At 42.3% G+C, this 22,620-nt stretch overlaps 1 protein-coding gene across 2 annotated transcripts in view; it reads left to right on the top strand.

The window, feature by feature from the left end:
* Sema5a (semaphorin 5A) overlaps nucleotides 1-22,620 on the top strand; it is a 424,233-nt gene that overhangs the window by 55,452 nt on the left and 346,161 nt on the right. The window contains exon 2 of one of the 2 annotated variants that reach the window (XM_055618999.1): nucleotides 20,788-20,882. The gene's annotated coding sequence lies outside the window, so the exon portion shown is untranslated. Of the gene's footprint in view, nucleotides 1-20,787; nucleotides 20,883-22,038; nucleotides 22,091-22,620 lie in introns of those variants that run through there. The other variant, XM_055619000.1, reaches the window with a different exon arrangement.

The following is a 22,620-nucleotide window of genomic DNA, read 5'->3' on the forward strand; positions in this document are numbered from 1 at the left end:
TGTAGTTAACAAATGCTTATCTTAACCTTAGGGTTTTTTTTTTCTTCCCATATCTTGAATCCTTGAGAAGGCTGTAAGGCTCCAGTTTTTAGAAGGTTATTGACTTGAAGATTCAAAACAAAAGTGCTCTCATTAGGAAAAACATGTCATCATCTCTGTACCCTTATTCTCTGTGACTAGTTACTGCTTTGTCCATCCGCAAATAAAAGGAATGTTGACTTTCAATGTATTTTCTTTTTGTTTCATCTTAAAGTCAAGGTCTTGTCCCATGACCCTTTTAAAACATGTGACCCAAAAGAGCATCAAATTGATGTTTTTAATTTTCATCTTTAAAAGTTGCTAGGCATAGGCATTAAAACATTAAAGTTATTGATAGGAGCAGAATCAGGCTTGCGGTAGTCACAAAATACTGAGGAAGAAATAAAATTCTCAGTTAAGGATATTATCTATATCTATCTATCTATCTATCTATCTATCTATCTATCTATCTTTAATAATAATCGAGGAGGCTAATGATAGCAAGATTATCCCATAGAGTAGACAACTTTCACATCATTGGTCTTCCTCTTTTAGTGTCACAGACAATCCTGTTTATTATGAGCATAATGTTGTTGAGGTTTATTGAGCCACAGTGTGGAGGCAGTACTGTGGCATGCTTGTTCTGAAACCTCAATAACCTGCAAGCTGATTGCGGCTGTTCCTTTTCTATAGAAGGAAAAGCTCGGAAAGCTAACAAAACATTGCCACTGCAGATGGCACACAGGTGACCTTTGAACTCAGGTCATAGAACAATTTCTGCTTTTTTGCAATGCTTTTTAGAGTCTTTTTAAATAAGAGAGTCTGCTTCCTCAAGAGCCATTGTGGATGGCTGGCATGTTCTATTTTTTTTTTTTAAGTATGATGGGGAATTTGGGGCCATAGTTTGTATAGAATTTAGAAGACATAGGCTTTTAGACCATTTCTTTCCCTCAGAGCTCTGAAATTGGTTTATATATGGGCTAGTTCACGAAGATGGAGTTAGAGCTTTTGGTGGAAGGGTATTACATGCAACTCCAGAAGCTTTCAGTGTCCTGGGACTCTGAGGCAGGAAGTATTCACTGGAGGATGAAAAGGAGTTTGTGAAGCAGTGTGAGTAGGCAGGGTTTTCTTAGAAAGGCTGTAACACTGTCCTCCTTGGGGAAGGGAGGCCCCTCCGCTGTCTTTTAAACACCTCTCTCAATGGCAGTTTCCAGTGGCTTTGCAAAATGATGTCTGGTGGGATCCAGTGCTTCTCAGAGTTTCCCCAGACATGCTTATGGCCTCCCCTGCCCCTTGCCTAGAATTACAGTGTTTATTTTAAAAACTTTTGTGGTTTGAGCCTTCTGCCTTTGTTATTGCAGCTGACTGACTGACTCAGCCTTCCTCCTTTTTTTTTTCCTCCTCCAGCCACTTTGTGGTTTTAGGTCTAGTTAGGCTGTATGAGGACTGGGCAAAAGGGACAGAAGTCCAAAACTGTGGACACACCTACCATTGGCTAGCTCCAAGTCACGGGTGCCCTTGATGGTTCTTGGTCTGCTCATCAGAAATGTTCAATCTTCTGTCCTCCTTTTCTTCCTGCTTCCTTTGAGTTTCCTTGAGTTATGCTTTATAGTTTGGTTCCAATTACCACCACCACCCACCCAAACAAACAAACAAACAAACAAACAAACAAACAAACAATTCTTACCTGTAAACTGGAGCCAGATGCTTGTCTGGGAGATTATTGTCACCTGCTGTCAGAAGAGTACCTTAGTTTCCCAAGGGGGGAAAGTGTAGACACACAGTTCTCTCCCTAGTTGTGCCACCAACACAATAGCCTTATGTTCAAGCTGCACAGTGAGATGTGGTTGTGGAGGATGGAGTGAAAATTCTGCAGGATACCCAGGAAGACTTGTTTTAGTTGGGATGATGCCCACATCTAAGTACTGGAACAAAGAGCTGCTCCTGCTGTCATCTGCAGAGACGTGCAGCACAAACCTAACTGAAAAGGTTTCCTCCACTTGTCCTCACATTCTTTTGATGGTCTTTGTCCTTTACACATTGTGCATCCAGGCTCTCAAACAGTGAGTCTCTTCCTAGCTCACCCTTGTGTTTTAGAAAGTTCCTTTGGTTTTTGGAACAAAATTATATGGGGCTGAAGCCTTCCTTTTCTATGGCCACTGTATCTGTTTAAAGGTCTTTTACCTGGAAAAGACATACATCTACTGTTAGCAGAGGCTGAGGAAATTTTTGAGTCAGGATGGATGGAAAAGTCAAGTAGGATGCCTATTTTAAAAATATTGCTATACAGGACTACTGGATGTTAGTTTGAAAGCTCTAAGGTCCTCTTCAGTCCCCTTTTTAACAGCACGCTGCAGTTCAGTCTTGTGTTGATATGATAACTGAGATTCTCAGAGAAGTGGCTTCAGTTAGCAGAAATTGCAGACTTGAGGACTTACTGAACTAAGAAAAGCCAGGTCTGGTGCTGGTTGCATGGAAATCTAGTAAGTGATTGCTGTCCAAAATATTAGAATTTCATATGTTATTATAGAGTTGGTAAATTTTTATTCCTTTAATGAATGCATTTATAGCTATGTTTTGTTTTTGTGATCACAATTGGAATTATTTATTCAATGAAGAGGAGAGAGTACACTCCCTCAGGAGCATGTTTTATTTGTGTTGACACATATGAATTCTTTCCCTTACTTTGGCTTGCCTTTAAGAACTGACAGTGTTGAAGTGGAAACAGAGAATGACACTCAGTTTTTGTTCTTGTTGTTTTGTTTTTGTTTCTTTTAATCAGCATAATGGGAGGAGCTGGTTTAAAGGAGACCAGTTCAACCCAGAAGGGGTGGTTACAGTTTCTGAGATTACAACAGAGCAGATGCAGCTGAAGACCAGAACGTAAAACCAGAAAACTGTAAAGCAAACGTATGTGTCTTTTTCTTCTGTGCCATTTTTTAGTTTCTTTGCCTTTTGTTTTGCTTTGCTTTTTAAATATTAAAGATCTCGCTGTTCTAGGGAGACTCAATTAAATTAAGATAAGATGTTCCTGGAGTGGAAAACAATCAAAGGAACAGTGCTTGCTGTTCTGTACTGCTTTCTCAGTTTCTCTTTTATGTACTGTGTGTTAGGAACACCTTTTCCTATCAGATGCATAACAGATGGGAAAACATTAAAGGGGTGCCGTATGACCTGTGTTGGTATTTAGAGATTCAAGTTAATGGCCTGTATCATCAGGAATATATTATCTCCAGCATAATGAGACACAATCAATTCTTTTAGATTGTAATCATTGCTTAAATCCAGGGAACAAAGATTGCCCTTCTCTAATGAGACCTAGAAGAGGTGGTTCACATGGCATTGGTGTAATTAGAGCCATAAGAAGCCCTGTGCGCCAAAGCCTGGGCTCTAATTCCACTGTTGACCTTCACCACCAGCCCATCCTCCCTGATGCATATTAACTGTCCAGATTTCTGTTTCTGAGGGGACTAATTTTCACTGCAAGATGGCTTCACAGAGGCCATTGCCCACGGTGGTTAGCGACAGACAGACAGGCTCCCAGGGCTCTCCCAGACTGCTGCTAGCGCGGTGAGTTATGGGCTCCTCAGAGGCACAGAGCTACAGCTTGCTTTGAGAAAGTGTAGGCAGCTGTGCCTCTTGAGTTTCTGATCCATGACCCCTTGTCTCCTGCTGTGCATCGAAGCGGGCTGGACTTCTTCGTCACCTGTACATCACTTGTTTTCAGTTCTGCAGCCTTCCTTCATCTGCCTGTGATGTTCTATGCAGAGCTGGGGAGCAGGTGCTATATTTCAGCTGTTGCACATGCCCTTTAGCATGCACTACCCATTCTGTTATCTGTGGTATTTTCGGTAAAGTCTCTGTAAATCCTGAACTAAGAAGTATTGAGCCATTGTTCACAGGAAAACTATGGGGTTAGCCTGGGCACAAAATTTGCATCAATTGACCACTGAATAGTCTTATTTGTGGTGTTTTGTTAGATACTATATGTATAAACATATATACTGCTTGTGCCCATGCTCATGTATGTAGAAGTCAGAAGACTACATAATGTCCTCTTCTATCAAACTCTCCTTTATGCCTTTGAGATAGAGTCTCTCCCTAAATCTAGAGTTTTCTCTTTTGTTCAGTCCAGCTGACCAGCAAGCCACAGCACCCCTGTCTCTGTATCCCCTAGCACTGAGGTTACAGGTATCATGTTCACACCCAGCTCTTGCGTACTTGAAACCCTGCCTCACCCACTGACTTATCCCTGCAGCCCTATATAGTATTTTTTTTTATAAAGCCTTATGAACAATTGAATGAGAATTACTGCTTGAATGATACTTGCCTAGCATGTATTTTCTTGATAAGGGGCATCATGGACTTGTACTAAAGAATACTAGAACACATGTCAGCACTGTTCTGGAGCAATTTTGAACAAATTAATCACTAACAAAAGCTTCTACCATGAGGATGGGTAACTAGCTGGTTGATAATATGTTTGCATTTCAAGCATGAGGACCAGAGTTTGATTGCAAGAGCCAGGGATGATGATTTTTGCCTGTAATCCTGGCTCTGGGGAGTAAGGGGTGGACAAGTCTCAGGAGATTGCTAGGGAGCCACCCTAGCCTAATTGATGAGTTTATGACCAACAAAGAAACCTGGCTTTGAGCAGGGCCTGGTGTTACATGCCTTTTATCTCAGCATGGAGGAGGCAGAGGTTGGAAGAGCTCTGTGAATTCTAGACCAGCAGAGACTACAGGTAGACCCTATCTTAAAACAACAAAGATAAACAAACAAACACAGAAACCAATCAAACAAAAGAAGACCCACTCTTAAAAATCAAGCTGACAATATTTGAAGAATGATACCATAGCTAATCTTTGACCTTCACACAATATGTATCTGTATATATAAACACAAGGATACACAAAAGGACACACACATACATGCATAGTCCAACAAACATGTCACTGAGCAGATCCTGTGGCCCTGGCTCACTATATCAGAACAGGGATGAGGAGGCAGGTAGTTGCCATTAGACCGCTGCTCACATGTGAACTTGGGAGACTCAGGAATACTGTACCAGTGACTGAGTGGAGGTGATTCAAGCAGGACTATTTGGAAAGCACAAACTCATTTCAGTTAATATATGAATATGAAAATACAGAATCTGTGGATAAGGAAGATCAGCTCTGTAGCCTTTTCCTGCGGTGAAGTTGTTTCTCTATGAAAGAAACATTTGGATACACCAAGATCGGAAGTTATGCTCAGATGTAGCAAGCAAAGAAGTATATTCTTTTTCTAATCTTATCCTTTGGAGTATCACCTGAGGAGGGTCAATTAGGACCTACTTTCTGTCTCTTAATAGCTCTCTCCAATGAGGCAGCTCTCAAAAAGTTCCTTCTCCCTGGGTGATGAATACCATTCCTCTGGAGTTGAATCTGAATTCCATAGCTGCCTTCAGAGGCTCCACCGTGAAAGATCTTCATTGTTTCCGTACTGGCCGTGGTGGACTTTGTAGCATCTGCAGTAGCATCTCTGGGAGCTGATTGAGTGATGAAACTTGGGTAACTCCTGCTTTATAATTTAATACTTGTCTTGGTTAGAGCTTTATCATTATGAAGAGATACTATGATCAAGGCAGCTCTTATAAAGGAAATCACTTAATTGGGTCTGGCTTATAGTTCAGAGGTTTAGTCCATTATGATCATGGTGACATGCAGACAGACTGACATGGTGCTAGAGAAGGAGCTGAGAGTTCTACATATGGATTGCAAGCAGCAGGAAGAGACAATGAGCCAATAGGCCCAGTTCGATCTTCTGACATCTCAAAGCCCAACCCCTGGTGATGTACTTTCTCTAACAAAGTCATACCTACTAAACAAGGCCACACCTCCTAATAGTGCCACTCCCTATGAACCTATGGGGGCCATTTTTATTCAAACCACCACAGCACTATACTCCCATTTTCTTATTTTAAAAGCTTCCTGTAAAGAGAATGTAGGCAAAGCTAAGTAAAGTTTGCCTTAGTACAGGATTAAAGACAGCAGCTAAATTTGCAGAAGCCCAACACGACTTTGATCTCAAGTAGTTCTGAGACTTCATTCCACAATGCTATGCCAGTCTCTCTGTCCTATGAAGCCCAGTTCGGCAGAGACAGAGTAGAGATCTGAGATGAGGTATGTTTTGCCAAGTGGTGTAGAAAGCTGACTTGTGACTCAACTGCCATTTCCGCCAAGTCCCCTGAGTTTTGGTGACGAGCCAGGACAGCTTTGGAATTTCTACACAGCCTCCAGCTGCAGGGTGTGAGCTGTCCTTGACAATCACGTCTCCGTCAAAGCATATTGGAGTTGAAGAGAAAGAAGACTGCCTCTGACGAATTCAGCCAGAATGAAGATATCTTCTAAACAGTGACAGTTTCTGGACTGACTGTCCTTGGAGAAACAAAGCTCTTGTCGAGACTCCTCTGTCCTTGTTTCCTTTAAAGAGTTATCTTGGCTTTAGTAGACAGGGACGCCATCATGAGCTGTCGTGGTGACATGGCAAAAAGCTGATGGACAGGAACATGAAGCTGGTGAAAGATGAGTCCATCAGTTTCTCTTGTGGTACCAAGAGAATCAAGTGTACAGCTTATCCTCTTATTAACTGTATTTCCTAAAGATTACACTTCTGTTTTTTTTTTTTTTTCTGCTACTGGTTAGAGCCATGGCTGATATTTATTTTTCATAACCTTCCTACCTATTTGCTCAGAAAGTGACATATCTGTCACCCTTGACCAAGCAAGACAAGGCACTAAGGCAGCTGGCACTGTCTGAGATTCATATCAGAGGGGACTCAGAAAACTACTCATTCATTTCCAAATTGCTATGTTCAATTTTTTTTTTCTCTCAGCTGCCGGTGAAGGACTCTATGTTCTCTAGAATATGAAAATAGCAGAGGGCAGATTTGGAGGAGTAGGAGGTGGGTTAGCAGCAGTTGGCCAAATAGCATATCATTGCTTATGGCCTGGCTTTTACCTTAAAAGTCCTTTTACTGTGCAGTTGTCACCAAAATTTCATGCTATTTTTCAGACCTTTATCACTTTTGCAGCACTTAAAAACAGGCTGAGAGTTAGATAATTGTCAGGCAGTAATGACAGCAATACCCCTTCTCTGCAGAACAATCAGATGAACATCAAGGACTAAACAGCTCATGGGGCAAACATTTTCTTCCCCCTCCTATCTCCTGTCCCAGTGCTCTCAGCTTTCTTTTGGAATATGAGGTTTTGTTTATTATTTAATTTCCCCAGTGTCTTCAGTGACTGCTACAGTGACAGGATGGTCTGTGCTTCCATAGTTTCTCTCATGGGATGTGTGAGGAGAAATGGACAGATTTTATATCAGCAGTCTGCTGAATTGCTGGATGTCTGCTGGTCCAAGAGAAGAGATGGATGAGAAGCATAATGTGGCTTGAGCCTTGTAGTTTTAGCACTTGAGTTTATATGGGTTGAGAAAGCAATCCCAGAACAAAGGCAATTCTTTGGACTGCTGTAGCTTGGCTTTCTTCCCCCACCATTGTTTCCTCCTCTTCCAGAGAGTTATATGAGCTTTTTCTTAGAGCTCTGGCATCTAGGTTCAGGCTTATTACTCTTGTGGAGTGCTGCTGTATCTTTACATCTAAGAAGTGGCTGATGAGAATTGTTAACTATGAATGAACCAAATCCAACACATAATAAAGTCAAGATTAAGAAACACATTTGGAATAAAGCATGAAGTACTTAAAATCCTTGCAAGAATGTTTTATTTAATGACTCACATTGTAATGTCTGTTTAATTTTAGCAAGAACATGAGTTCTAAGGCCACATATAAAAATGATGCTAGACAGGGAGTGGGGAGGGCGTCCAAACATTTCACATTTGATCTTATCCAAAAGGAGCAGAAGCAGTAAAAATGTGTCTTTTCTATATGAATAGCTAGGAAAAAGCCTGAAGGTTGATGAAAAGTATTGGAGGGATCACCAGATAGCAAGGGATGGATGGTTTCAGAACACTGATGTGCAAGGAGCCTGCAGTCCATGACAACAGAAAATTGGAGTCCCAGAAGCAAAGTCGGAAGTTTGGGGAAGGAGTGGAAGCTAAGTGGTGGGGTGCTTTCTCAGTAAGCACAAAGCATGCAATCAACCCCCAAGGGGTGCAAATATAAAACGCAAGGATGACAACCTAGGTACTATGTTTTCATCTACGACCACTATGGATTTGCTCTTGTGACACTGAATATCATTAACTGGAATAATTTTCATTCATCTATTTTCCTGATATCTATACATGTAGCTTTGCTGAGGGAATTATAAAGGTCAGACAAGAAAGCTTTTCAAAGATAATGTTTATATTACTATAGAAGCATATTTTCCTACTAGGTGGTTGAACCATGAAGCTGCCCTCATTCTCCCTGAGAAGGTCTCTAGTCACACAGATACTAAGCAGGATATAAAGCAGGGGAAGGGCCCATGCACGTACCCGTCAGACTTGTGGATGAGTAGAGGGGAAACATCAGTTTCTGTGCACTGGAATGCCCACAGGGAGTTGGGATTTCATTCTTGAGTGGACAGGGCACAGCTCAGCACTCACAAAAGCAGATGGCATCTAATAAATGACACCAATAGCAACTTTGGAGAATGGAAACACTTGAGAAGGGCAACAGGAAAGTTTTCCTTCAAACCAAGGTAGAATCAAGCCTAGACAGGAGCCTCTGTGATTGGAACTGTGGTTTATCTCTTGTCACCAGTAACAAAGTAGTTGATGGACAGCCCACATCTGGTAACTTTTGCCTGGGCACCTTCCTACCTGAACAGTAGGTTACAGAAGACCTACATGAGGAGGGGATAATCTTTAGAGTCCACAAGCTGTCTCTGCACTTCTGTGTGGTTCTGACTAATTTCAGAAAGTTAGAGATCAGACTGGATAAAATGATGCCAAACTGGAAGGATTTCTTTTGAGGTATACACTAGGGGTAAGCTGTGCTGTGAATATTTACAGCCACCCTGAGAGGTGAAGTGGCAACGTCATCCTAGTGTCTTTGTTGAACACCCATGCTTATTTATCCTGGTATAAGGATCCAAAGGCAACTAGGAAAGATCCCCACTTTACTGGGAGTTCAGTGAGATCCTCAAGTGAGATGAACACAGTAGCTGCTAGAGGCATCTGTTGCTGAGGGGAGAAAACTGCCTCCTACCAAGATGCTGGGAACATGCAGCTTTTAGGGAGCTGTCAAGAAAGGGTGCTAGGATGGAGGACTTCCATGATGCAGTCAAGTCACTGTGATGCAACTGAAAGGGCAGGAAAGAGAACATCTGGGATTCAGTCAGTGCATGAGCTTCATGGGTACCACAGAGGACTTTCACTTTTCCTAAGGAGCTGCAGAGTCAACGAGAAAGGGAAAAATTGTAAGCTGATACCAACAACCAGTTTCTGCTGCCCATCCCCAGAAAGATGGACAGTTCAGGATGGGACCACTCCTCCTTATCCTATTGCTCAGCTGGGGAGCAGGGGTGGGCACTCTCATGAAGTGTATAATAGGTGTCAGGAATCTGTATGGGCACTCTCAGTGAAAAATACTGAAATGCCTTCTGTAGTTTTACAGTCTTCTCTGCTGCCAGCTGGACTGCCTTGCTTCCACTCTGTTTACTAGAGCAGACATGGCTTCAGTGTGCTGTTCAAGATTAACTGTGACTTCTGTAATAATTATTAAACTAAGACATTTCCTAGGGTGAATTGTGAGTCTGCTTCTACTTTTCATCATTATATTTTAACTTGCAGTGCAGCTGGGTTGGGTGAAGAGGCAAAGTTAATGGGTTACTGTCCTTTTTTTTTTTTTTTTTTTTTGGTTATTTTTTTTTTTTTTTTATTTTTTTTTTTTCCTTTTTTTTTTTCTTTTTTAACTTAAACAATAATTTTATTCATTTTACTTCCCATTTGTATCCTTTTCCCTTTTTTCAAGCTCCATTTTTTTTTTTTTTTTTTTGTTTTTTTTTTTTCTTATTGATATGTAATAAGTGCTTGCATTTATGGGATGCAGTATGGTCTTTTCACATATGTGCTCACTGTGTAATGATCAAATCTTGTTAGCTTATTGGAATATATATTTTCTTTTTTCTTCCAGGTGATTAGAACTGTTCTATCAATGACTGCTAGTTATTGTCACCTACAATGCTAGAACTTAATCCTCCCAAATGGATTAAGTTCCTGCTCCTCCCCCATTAACTGACTTTTTTATCTCCTCCTTTCTAGTGTTTGGTAATTACCATTCTACCCCACAATTCCCTGCAATTAGCCTTCTTATAAATATATTCTTGGAAGAATTTGTGATATTTGTCTTTTTGTGCCTAGCTTATTTAGTTAATGTAGTGCTCTTTATTTCTATTTTTGCTGTCACAAATGATAGGATTTAACTCTTTGTAATGGCTGATTAGTAAGTATTCTAGGACATGTGTTTCCCATTCAGTAGCCAATGGAAGCTTCTGTTATTTCTATTTCTTGTGATTATAAAAACTACTTGACTAAATGTGATGGCTTAGATGTCAGATTTCCTTTCCTTTATATGTGCAGCCAGGGGAGAGAATCCTGGGCTGTGTGTTAGTTCTGGGCTCAAGGACTCTCCATGCAGTGTTTTTTAATGATCAGACCTGGGCTGAAATGAAGAAAGGAATAAGTAAACCCTTTTGAGTCACGTAGAAGAGTGTCCCTTCCTCAGAGTGTTTGGATCTGGACCTGCAGCCTTTGACTTCCAGGTAGGGTATCCACTCTGCTCAGTACCCCCATGATGGGTTCTGTTGCTCCCTTATGCATCTTTTATGGCTTTGAGTCTTAAGCATTTACGAAGGATTGCTACTGGGATCCGCCTGTGATCTTTTCTTTCTGTTTTGGAGAGTTCTGTTTTGTTTTTCAGCGCAGGAGACACAGCCCATGGCCTTATGCACACAGTGAATCCTGGACCAATGACTTCTAGCCCTCAGCTCTGTAGAGCTGCTTCTTGTTGCTTCAAGCTGCTGCTCACAGTTTGAGCCTTGTTGGATGTGTCTCTCAGAGTCTATACATTCAAGAGGCCATGGGGTAAAAGGACCTCAGCTTCCTTTCTCTTTTTGAGTGTTGAGTTGCTAACATAGAAAGATAGATCAATTTAGCTGTCAAAATAAAAGCTGAGAGTCCAATTGCCCATGCAAATTAACCACTTTGTGCAAACACTTCAAAATTGCCTGGATGAAAAGCAAGCTTGCTCTTTGAAAATATGGCTCATGGTAACCTAAATAAGGATGTATACACTCTTGCAAAACCTCTTTGTCCTCAGAAAGTCAATTTAGAAGATTTCTTATTTTGAACAATTGCTTGATCTTTGGGAGCACATTTGCTTCACTAGTGATTTTTGGCCCCCTATCTTTCCTTCTATTCCCATGGCTTTTTGCAGCTGAGAACATAGCTGACTGCATTGCCCCGTTGGGAGGCATTCAATAGCAAGTGTTTTTCTCTAGCTTTATTCCAGCTATCCAGGCAATGTGTTGGTTCCAGGGTCAGCAATCACTACCAGCTCCAAGTACTCACCGAAGGGTAATCGGCATGAAGACCAAGTGGAAAACAATTGGATTTCTTTCTTCCCAAATGTTTTCAGGATTGGCCGGCCAGTGCTCTCAGAAAGGAAATTGTTTCTGTCTTCCCTTTTCTGTGGGTTCTCAGCTTGTGTTTATTGTTTGTAAGCTGCTGTGTGCCACAGTGACTCTTCTCCAAGAGAGGGAGGCATCTCAGGCTGGGCCCGGGTGTGAAGACTCCAAGAAGGAAGCACATTTGTTTTGCTCTATCCCTTACCATCTGGATGGAGCTTTCAGCAGTGCTCACTGTTCTGACCAGCAAGTTAGAGTTGTTCTACGTGAAGTCTTGGAGCCAGATCTTTGCATATTTCAATACCCTGGCCTGGAGTTACATGTAGTTACATGGAAAGTGGCTGTCCATGAGACCTCACTTACCTTTTGGGCTGGCCTCTAGGTTTCTTGATATTTTGAAGATTTGATGGTTCCAAATTTCACCATCCAGCCTTTTGTTGTTTTCAAAGGCATGTGAGAGAGATTGTTGCCAAGCAGATTCTTTATTAAATGGTTTTAATTAATGTGTACTGTTATTTCTTTTTTTATAGCCTTGTTTTATTTTATTATTATTTTTTACACTTTATTCACTTTGTATCCCCCCATAAGCTCCTCCCTCATCCCCTCCCAGTCCCACCCTCCCTACCCCTTCTTCATGCATGCCCCTCCCCAAATCCACTGATAGGGAAGGTCCTCCTCTCCTTCCTTCTGATCTTAGTCTATCAGATCACATCAGGAGTGGCACATTTTCATCTTCTGTGGCCTGGTAAGAATCCTCTCCCCTCAGGGGGAGGTGATCAAAGAGCAGGCCTATCAGATTGTGTCAGAGGCAGTCCCTCTTCCCATTACTATGTAACCCACTTAGACACTAAACTGCCATGGATTACATCTGCACAGGGGTTCTAGGTTATCTCATGCCTGGTACTTGGTTGGAGTATGGGTCTCTGGGAAGACCCCTGTGTTCAAATCTTCTAGTTCTGTTGCTCTCCTTGTGAGGTTCCTGTCCTCTCCATAACCTACTATTTCCCACTTCTTACATAAAATTCCATGCACTCTGCCCAACAGTTGGCATAAAGTCTCAGCCTCTTTGATAGTCTGCAGGGCAGAGCTTTTCAGAGGCCCTCTGTGGCAGGTTCTTAGGTTGTTTCCTGCTTTCTTCTTCTTTTGATGTCCATCCTCTTTGCCTTTCAGGATGGGGATTGAGCATTTTAGTCAGAGTCCTCTCTCTTGATTAGTTTCTTTAGATGGACAGATTTTAGGTTTATCCTATAAGTCTATATGAGTGAGTATATACCGTGTATATCTTTCTGCTTCTGGGACAGCTCACTCAGGATGATTCTTTCCAGGTCCCACCATTTACCTGCATATTTCATGATTTCCTTATTTTTCATTGCTGAGTAATACTCCATTGTATAGATGTACCACAGTTTCTGCATCCACTCTTCAGTTGAGGGGCATCTGGGCTGTTTCCAGCTTCTGGCTATTACAAATAAGGCTGATACAAACATGGTTGAGCAAATGTCCTTATTGTGTACTTGAGCCTCTTTTGGATATATGCCTAGGAGTGGTATGGCTGGATCTTGAGGAAGCACTATTCCTAGTTGTCTGAGAAAGCGCCAAATTAGTAAGCTAACTGTGTTCTTAAGAAATAGCATTAATTAATGTGTACTGTTATTTCTTACGAACACAGTTAGCTCACTACTAGGGAGAATGTTGTAATTTGGTGAGGCAGACTTCCGAAAGAAGGATTCCTGGAGGACAGTGGCCTACCCAATGCAGCTTTGTATGATTCTTGACGTGGACATATGTCTGGCACATGAGAGCCACTGTGCAGAGGGAAAACATGGATTTGCTGTTTTAGATGTAGGATAATATTACAATTCTCACATCTTCATCTTAAATGCATATGTATTACATTTTATCTTTGTTGTGTAAGACTTGTGGCTGTCTATAGTCTCCTTCGTGTGTGCCTATGCTTCTTTTGAATATGGGGATAGTTGTTTGAGAATGTGTGTTGGGGGTGGGTGAGATAGCTGGGGGAAGAGGTTCTGCCAATAAAAGCAAAAGCGCATGGAGCCCAGAGAGGTAGCCCTTTCTCTGTTCCTGTAGTCTAGCCTAACAGGATCAATATGCTCAGTGAAGACTTTAGTTAGAAAATTGTACAGTAGTTGAGATTCATGTCAAATTTTAGCTGCTCTCTTCCCTCAAAACCAGGTAACTGTGGTTATAGGCAGGTTGCTTCTCTGCAGCTACCACTCCAAGCCCTTCTTAGTCCAATGCATCATTTTGCAAACTTCATCTTTCCTGAGACTCATACTCCAACCAAGTACCATGCATGGAGATAACCTAGAACCCCTGAACAGATGTAGCCCATGGCAGTTCAGTGTCCAAGTGGGTTACATAGTAATGGGAACAGAGACTGCTTCTGACATGAACTGATTGGCCTGCTCTTTGATCACCTCCCCCCTCAGGGGGAGCAGCCTTACCAGGCCACAGAGGAAGACAATGCAGCCACTCCTGATGAGACCTAACAGACTAGGATCAGAAGGAAGAAAAAGAAACCCTCCCCTACCAGTGGACTTGGGGAGGAGAGTGTGTGGAGAAGGGAAAGGAAGGGAGAAATTGGGAGGGGTGGAGGGAGGGAACTAAAGGGGGGATACAAAGTAAATAAAAGGGCTGCACTGTTTGGGGGTCTTCTTTTACTTGACTTCTGCTTTTCCTCCTTTTCTTTCCCCTTTTCCTACTATCTCCTCTCCTCTCTGATGCTTTTACCTTGAAAGCCTTTGCTCTGTTCCATTTTCACACCTTTCCTCCTTCTCATTGCTGACTGGGCATTCTGATGACAGCACTCTTCTCTCCTTAAGCACCAGTTACTGATTTCCACATGTGTTGTCTGTCTTTCTTTAGAGAAGAGGTGACCTCATGCAGTGAGGTCAAAGAGAGGGAACAAAGAGGAATGGTGTGCATAGGCCTTGTCATCCTGTCTGTCATTCTGTCACCTGTCAGCTATCTGCGTGCACCTCAGAATCTGCTCTCACTTGGTCATATGTCATAGGGGCTTCATGGTGAATGCTGGGACACCCTTCCCTTTTTGGTAATGCTCCCAAAGCCACCTCTTCCTCGTGTCTTAGCATCCCCCTAGGAATGTACTCACCTGCCTACTCGTGGGTCCTAGGTTTCATATAGTCTGTCATTGCCAAGCCAGTGGCATGGAACTAACATGCTTTGAGAGTCAATCATTCACTCACATTTCAATTCCGGGATGGAAGAGTCAGGTCTTCATTGTTCATATTACTGTAAAATTCAAGGTCATTCATTTCTGACAGAGAATGAGTTTCAGCCTAGATACAGTTAATGTTTTACCAAAAAAAAAAAAAAAAAGGGCCACAACTGCTAGCCTATTTTTTAAATATTTAAAAATTCATTGTGGATAGTTAAAGTAAATGTAGGAAGGTTAAATATATTTTGTTTGTGAATAAATCTAAACTAAAATTCTAGTTTTGATTTACTAGCTTTACATGTTGCTCTTCTGGCTCCAAACTGCACAGCTGGACATGAGGGGACCCTAACCATGTCTGCAGTGAAGCCTGTGGCCAGTCTCTTTAATAGGTTCCTTGTTCCTCATAACTTCTGATTTCAAACTTGAACTGTCTCTGAGTTTTTTTGGTATATTTGACATTTTCATCTTGTCAAAAAAAATTCAACCTTTCTGTAACATATAAGATCTTTGAATTTGGACCTTCCTTTTTCATCATGCAAAGTTAATAATTTCTTCATATCTTTTAGTAGTCAAAGGTGTCTAGTTTAGCCTCTGACTTGCCTCTTTGCTTTCTTTCCTGTTCCCTGCAGAACGGCCATACTGATGCTTTTAAACCCCTCTTTCCCTCGTGTTCCTTCGAACCCCAGCGTCCTCCCTTCCTATGGATCAATTCTCATCTCTGCACTTGATGTTCCCTGCACTGTTTGCTATCTACTTCCCCCATCTCTCAGTATCTAGTGTGGCTCCTTTGGGCCTTTCTCCCACTGGCCATGTGTGGTGGTGGCTCTGGCGTGGATGTGGGGACTCACTCCCCTGGCAGGCACTGCTTTTCTGCCTCAACATTTGGGGGGGGCCACCCCTCCTTCCTCCTTAGCCTCTTATAGGAGATTCTTCTCTGGCTTTTCTTGTTTCCCATGAAGTGTGCTTTTAAAAAAGGCCATCTTTCTGCTCTGTTCCCAGTTCTCTGCTGTCCTGATTTCCCTCCTTAGCAGAATTGATTTCTTTGACCCATGTCTGTTCTGTGTGCATTTTTGTGGAGTCCTTTCTGCGGTGGCCCTGTGCAGGAGTTCCATCAACATACCAAGCCAAAACAGTGGTTCCAGACACACATGTTCCAACTCAGCATGTGTTGTTCAAAATGGCTCTTCACTTACTACCAATGATTTTCAGACATTGCTGATGAGTTTGCTATTTGCTCCCCTATAATTTATCCAATTGGACATACTTCATCTCCTCTTTTCAAATTCTACCCTCTTTCTACTCATCAGTTGAAGCCCAGATCACCTGTTTTCCTCCATGCAGCTTCTCTAAATGGTTCTATCTGCAGATGACGTCTCTTCTCTCCCATTTCATACATAGTATTTGTTGAATTCTGTACCTGAAGGATCACAGAGTGTTTTGTGTGATTTCCTGAAAGCACAGCTCCTTCCTGGTTTGATTTCTAGCTCCTTCCTGAGCATTGTCATCAGGGCGTACTGCACATAGTTGCTATGACATCTACACACTGATGATAAGACATTGCCGCTGCTGAAATCTCCCAAGTTGGAAAATTCTAACCTGACCATTTATAGGTTTCTTAAGCCTCCATCTGGTAGAGTTTTGTTTAGATATTATGATACTAGGTAGAAAGTCTGTCTATTTCCATTTAATTTCCAGGGTGATTTTAGTATTGTGAAAACCCCAAGTTGAACTCTGCCTAAAATGTGAATTTATTTCTTGGATTTGTAGAGTGAAGGCTGCTGCTTGGCTGAACTTTGGTCACCCCAGAATTTATAAATCCACACTACCTCATGCTGAGTGGGGGGTCAGAGAAAACAACACATTTTTATGTGCAACCCAGGCACTGATGGGCGCTTAGGAAGCTGTAATTGATGCTTATATTTCATTTCATCATTTCTACATGGAGACATTTTAAGAACCCATGGAAGTAGTCATGGGATGAAACTTCTGGGAAAAATTATTTGTGGATCACAGGGAGTTCTAGTGATAATTCTGCACTTATATTCCTACAGACAGATCTTTTTCTCCATAGTAGTTCTATAAACCTCAGAGGTTTCTTGCATCAAGGTTGATACCAAGTAAAAAGAGAAAAGAATGATGTTAGTGGGAAATTAAGACAAACAGAGAAGCTGGTGTTACCGAGTCAGGTAGGAGTGCTTCTGAGACAATAGAACCTCTTTAGTTTTGACTCCCTTAGCTTTTCTACAATATCTCTGAATGATATGCTACTTACCCTTCTGCACATTTATATCTTTCTCCTGTCCAAGCCCTATAAACAAGATAGGCTTCTTCATGTGCAGGAATGTTCCTGTAATTTGCCTCCTGCTAAGGGTGTGGTATTCTACTGCAGGTGCTGAACCTGTGCCATGCACCCTGGCCCATGGCGTATGCACTGGAACTGACCCTCAAGTGGTTCAAGTCCTGTTTGGATGTTGCTGAGCCTTGGGAAAAAGTTGATGTTGCTAGTTTAGCTGTCAGCCATCAGGCTTGTGGATGTTTACTTCACTGTTGGTGCAAGCACAGGCAATGCATTCAGTGGTCTTTGTATTCAGATATCAGCTTCTGAAGGGATCTGTGCTTTCCTCAATCACAGGAGGTCTGGGGAAAAAGGCAGGCTTTACAGTAAGAGTTGTTCTGGGGCTGTCTGGCTGTCTGGGCTATGGCTTGCCTGTTTAGATTGAGCAGGGGTGTTCCCTCCTGCAATACCTGCTGTCTCTCTGTACCATGAGTCTTCGGTTCTTAAAGTGTTTTTTTTTTCTTTTTTTTAAATTTTTTATTAATTACACTTTATTCATTTTTTATCCCCCCATAAGCCCCTCCCTCCTCCCCTCCCGATACTACCCTCCCTCCCCTTTCTGCATGCATGCCACTCCCCAAGTCCACTGAGAGGGGAGGTTCTCCTCTTCTTTCTGATCTTAGTCTATCAGTTCTCAACAAAAGTGGCTGCATTGTCCTCTACTGTGGCCTGGTAAGGCTGCTCCCCCCTCAGGGGGAAGTGATCAACGAGCAGGCCAATCAGATTATGTCAGAGGCAGTCCCTCTTCCCATTACTATGTAACCCACTTGGACACTGAACTGCCATGGGCTACACCTGTGCAGGGGTTCCAGGTCATCTCCACGAATAGTCCTTGGTTGGAATATGATTTTCTGGGAAGTTCCCTGTGTTCAAATTATCTTGTTCTGTTGCTCTCCTTGTGGAGTTCCTGTCCCCTCCAGCTCTTACTATTTCCCACTTCTTACATAGAATTCCATTCACTCTGCCCATCAGTTGGCCATCAGGCTCAGCATCTGCTTTGACAGTCTATACTGCAGAAGCTTTCAGAGGCCCTCTGTGGCAGGTTTCAAGGTTGTTTCCTGTTTTCTTCGGCTTTCAGAGGCTCTCTGGTACAACCACTCTGGAAATCAATCTGGCGCTTTCTCAGACAACTAGGAATAGCGCTTCCTCAAGATCCAGCCATACCACTCCTAGGCATATACCCAAAAGAGGCGCAAGTACACAAAAAGGACATTTGCTCAACCATGTTTGTAGCAGCTTTATTTGTAATAGCCAGAAGCTGGGAACAACCCAGATGCCCCTCAACTGAAGAATGGATACAGAAACTGTGGTACATCTATACAATGGAGTATTACTCAGCAATGAAAAATAAGGAAATCATGAAATTTGCAGGTAAATGGTGGGACCTGGAAAGGATCATCCTGAGTGAGTTGTCCCAGAAGCAAAAAGACACACATGGTATATACTCACTCATATAAACATACAATATAGAATAAACCCACTAAAATCTGTACATCTAAACAAACTAAGCAAAAGAGAGGACCCTAACTAAAATGTTCAATCCCCATCCTGAAAGGCAAAGAGGATGGACATCAGAAGAAAAAGAAAATAGGAAACAACCTCAGAACCTGCTACAGAGGGCTTCTTTTCTTTTTTTACTTCATCTTCTTTGTTCTGTGAATGTCATTCATAAGTCCAACAGAGTTCTGCATCAACTTGTCTATGACCTCTCTTTGAGAAATCAGGAGGTCCATTGTCCACTTTTAATTTAAGTCTTATGCGTTGGGACTATTAAACATAGCCAGAGGCAAAGTGCAAATCAGTGGATCTGCCTAATTCTATTAGTTATACCTGGGCTATGATCTAAATAAGCAAATGTGAGGGAATTTTAAGAGTAACTCTTATAAAGTAAGACTATAGGCTCAAGAGAAGCAACTTATGTATTCAAATGTGCTATTTAGTATAGCATCCTAATCAACATTTTGTTGCCACACCCTTAGGAGATATTACTGCTGGTGAGAGAAAAATAAAAGAAAAAGAAATGGACTGTTTTACATTATATTCCTGGACTGAGCATGCCTCTTTACCTTGGGGAAAGCTCCTTGACCCTTCTTTTGGCCTCAAAGAGTCGCATCTGTACCTTATCCTTTCCAAAGGATGAGGTCACTGGCCGTGAAGACCCCACTGAGGCCTTGGAGTTGGCAACACCGCAGGGCAGCACTGCACCTGGGCTGCTGGGAGAGCTTTATGACAAGCGCTTTCACACTCTGCCTCCAGTCATTTCTTTGCTTCTTGCAAATTCTCTATCTTTTCCATAGTCCTCTTCCAGAAACCAGAAGCCTTATGGAAAGGTAGTGTCGCTGTGTCCCTGGAATCCAGGACACCCCTAACGGCATTTCAGCAGATTACATTTTGTAATCTACAATTTCCAGCAGTTATATTAAAATCGGGGTTGTTTTATGGAGGCTAGTTGGCTTTTGATCACTACCGACATTTGCCACATGGGGCTCATTGAGTGGAAGGGTTGCCGGGATGTTTTGGAAGGGCTTCTCATTTTCTCAACATCATTCACAGCTGCTCTCTCTTGTGTGGGTGGAGGATAGAGGACATCAGTGTGCTTTACATGTACAATAGCCAGATACTGCTAAAAGAAGAGGAGGAAGAAAGAGACATGATGAATAAGGAGAGAGGAAGGGCCTGAGCTGGGGTTCGGCACTGAACCCAACAAGTGTCCTTCACGGATGGTAGACATGTCACTGCAGGGAAAAGTCACCTCCTTCAAGCTCTGGTTGGCATTGAAACATGCCTTTCCTGCTTTGAGAGACTAAATCTGCAGAAAGATACAACACGTTTTCTGGCTTTTGGTAAAATGACTTTTTTTGTGCTACTGGATAACTTTTTCTTATTAAATCTTACGGTTGTGCAGGAAACACATGGGCATGTGACAAGGAAAGCTCATTTTTAGGTGTAGTTTATGCTGCACGTACTCTTAACATCTTTGTGAAACACATTATTCTGGGTATTTTCCTGTAAGATATGCAGCGGAGGAGCCATTGAAATGGGCACATTTTTATTTTCAAACAACTTAAGATAATCCCCAGTGAATTTGAAATAATGGCCCCTTCGGATGTTTCATGAGATTTTTTTCACATGTTGAACAGCACTAAAATTTTTATTTTCTCAGGCTGGAGCGAAGGCACAGCAGTTAAGGGAGTGCACTACTCCAGCAGAGGGCCTGCATATGGTTCCCAGCTCACATATCAGGCAGCTCACGACTGGCTATAACTCCAGCTCCAGGGAATTTGAAGTCTCTGGCTCCTGTGGGCACCCATACTTAATTGCACACCCTTCTCACTCCTAGGCAAATGACTCAAACTTTCAAAGTAAATCTTGAAAGAAAACTACAGTGCTATTTTTTTAAAGTTTATCTTTATTCAAGAAATAAAACCAGTGGTGTCTATAATTCTAGGTTTCTCCTAATGGTCATTGCCACGGTATCCTGTGGCGCTCTCTCCAGCGTTGCTGAAGATGCTTGCCCTGGTGTCACGGGGCATTTATGGAACTTTCTAGCATTTATATGCAAAGACTGCAGTGACCCTAAATGTGAGCTAACTGGAGCACGTCTCTCTTTGTTTGTTGAAGGGCTGGTGTGAAGACTGGGCTTGGAAGCCCATGTGGCTGTGCAGTTCAGTGTGATTCATGACGGAGGCCACACGGCTCTACCCTCTCTCTCCTCGGTAAGTGGGTAGGAAGTACTGAGACCCAGAGTACTACACATTCAGGCAGCTTTTGGGGGGACGAGGAGGAGGTTTTTATTTTGTTTTGCTTTGTTTTTTTTTTTTTTTTTTTTTTTTTTTTTTTTTTAATATAAAGCTATTTGGCTCTCACTGTACTGTGAAATAACCAGGGACCCTCGCAGGCAGGAAAAGCACTGATGATTCATGGTGACTCTGATCCACAGTTTGAAAGCCTACCTGGTTTTAGTTTTGTGTCTATGCTGTGTCCTGGCTTATTTTGTGGTGTGTCCCACTGTTGTTCACTGTTGTTGAGGGACTTCCTGGGTATCCGGTACCATCTGAGAAAAGCCACAAATTCCCATGGTGTCTTCAGGGGCATGCTGCATCTGATAACATGGGGGCCAGCATCTCACCTTCCAGAGCTCAGCCTCCTCTCACTAGGCTTGTTTGTTGAGCCTTCTACAATCCAGCTTTATGTCTTACATTTGTGTGACCCCATCTTAAGTGTTTCAGACTCAGGAAGCAACCTCTCCTGTGATGCCTGTGGCCACCTTTCAGAAGGACTAGGGCCATGAGGAGGGAATAAATGTAAGAGCTGTGAGAGAGGAAGAGACAAGAGCCTACCCTGTATAAACTAGTCACTGGGAACTTTGCATTTCTTAAAATTACTTCTCAACCCAACTAAGTCTCATTGTGGGCAACATTATTCTGTTTACCAAAGGAAAAGAATTGCCAGTGACAGCCGTACATGCATTTTGTGTACTTGTGGACTGTCACCGTGGGGGGACAATGTTGCTGTGCCCTGATGCCCTGTATCCTGGTGGCTACTAAACAGATTTTAAGAGTTCAGCTTCAAGGTTGGTATGTAGAAGAGTTTGGCTGCCTCTGAATATCCTGTCCAATCCCTACGAAAGGACAAAGTGAGGTTCTACATTTTATGTCTTTCTGTAGCCCATGTCGATTCAGGTTACAAGGTATGTCTAGTATAGCTAGCTCCAGCCCCTGGGCAGCTCAGTCTCTCCTCCATGGAGACCACGGAGCCTGGGAGCTGCAAAGAGCCACAGAGGTGTTAAGGAGTCCATGAAACTGTGATTGGATGTGCAGTGGGCAGTGCATTATAGCAAGTCTTATCAGATCATGCAGGCTTCACAGGTTGCCAAGCCCTGTGCTGAGGGAAACACATCTGATTTTTGCTCCCAGTCTTTGAGGTAAGTGCTTTCATGATCTGTACTTAAAGATAAGTAAACTGAATCCCAGAAAGAGTCAGTAATTTACCTAAGTGGGCAGAAGCAGAGATAGGATTGAACTCAGGACTCTCTACCCTAACTCCAGACTCCAACTTAGAGCATTGGGCATGCCATTCTGGAATAAGGACAAACATACACTATTATTTTTTCTATCTTGAAAATACCATGGCTCTTAAAGAAAAGTATACACTAAGTATTAAGGAATTAATTTTTCAAGCATAATTTTAAATCGGAAATTGACAAACTTCTCTTTGGAAGAGGCATGGGAAAACTGTGTTAGTATCTGTGGGCCTTAGAATCTCTGCTCTGTCACCTCATCTCAGTAACTGCAAAGTGACAGTAGCCACAGGCAATATGTAAATGAATGAGTCTGGCCACTTTCCAGTAAATCTCTATTTACAAAGGCAGGAGGGAAGCTGGATGTGGTCCCTCAGGCTCTAGTGCACTGAGCTTTGATCTATGTGCTCTCCAGAGTGCTTAAAGATCTCATC

Source organism: Psammomys obesus, unplaced genomic scaffold (assembly GCF_907164565.1).
Source record: "Psammomys obesus unplaced genomic scaffold, mPsaObe1.curated_primary_1811, whole genome shotgun sequence".
Lineage (NCBI taxonomy): Eukaryota > Metazoa > Chordata > Mammalia > Rodentia > Muridae > Psammomys > Psammomys obesus.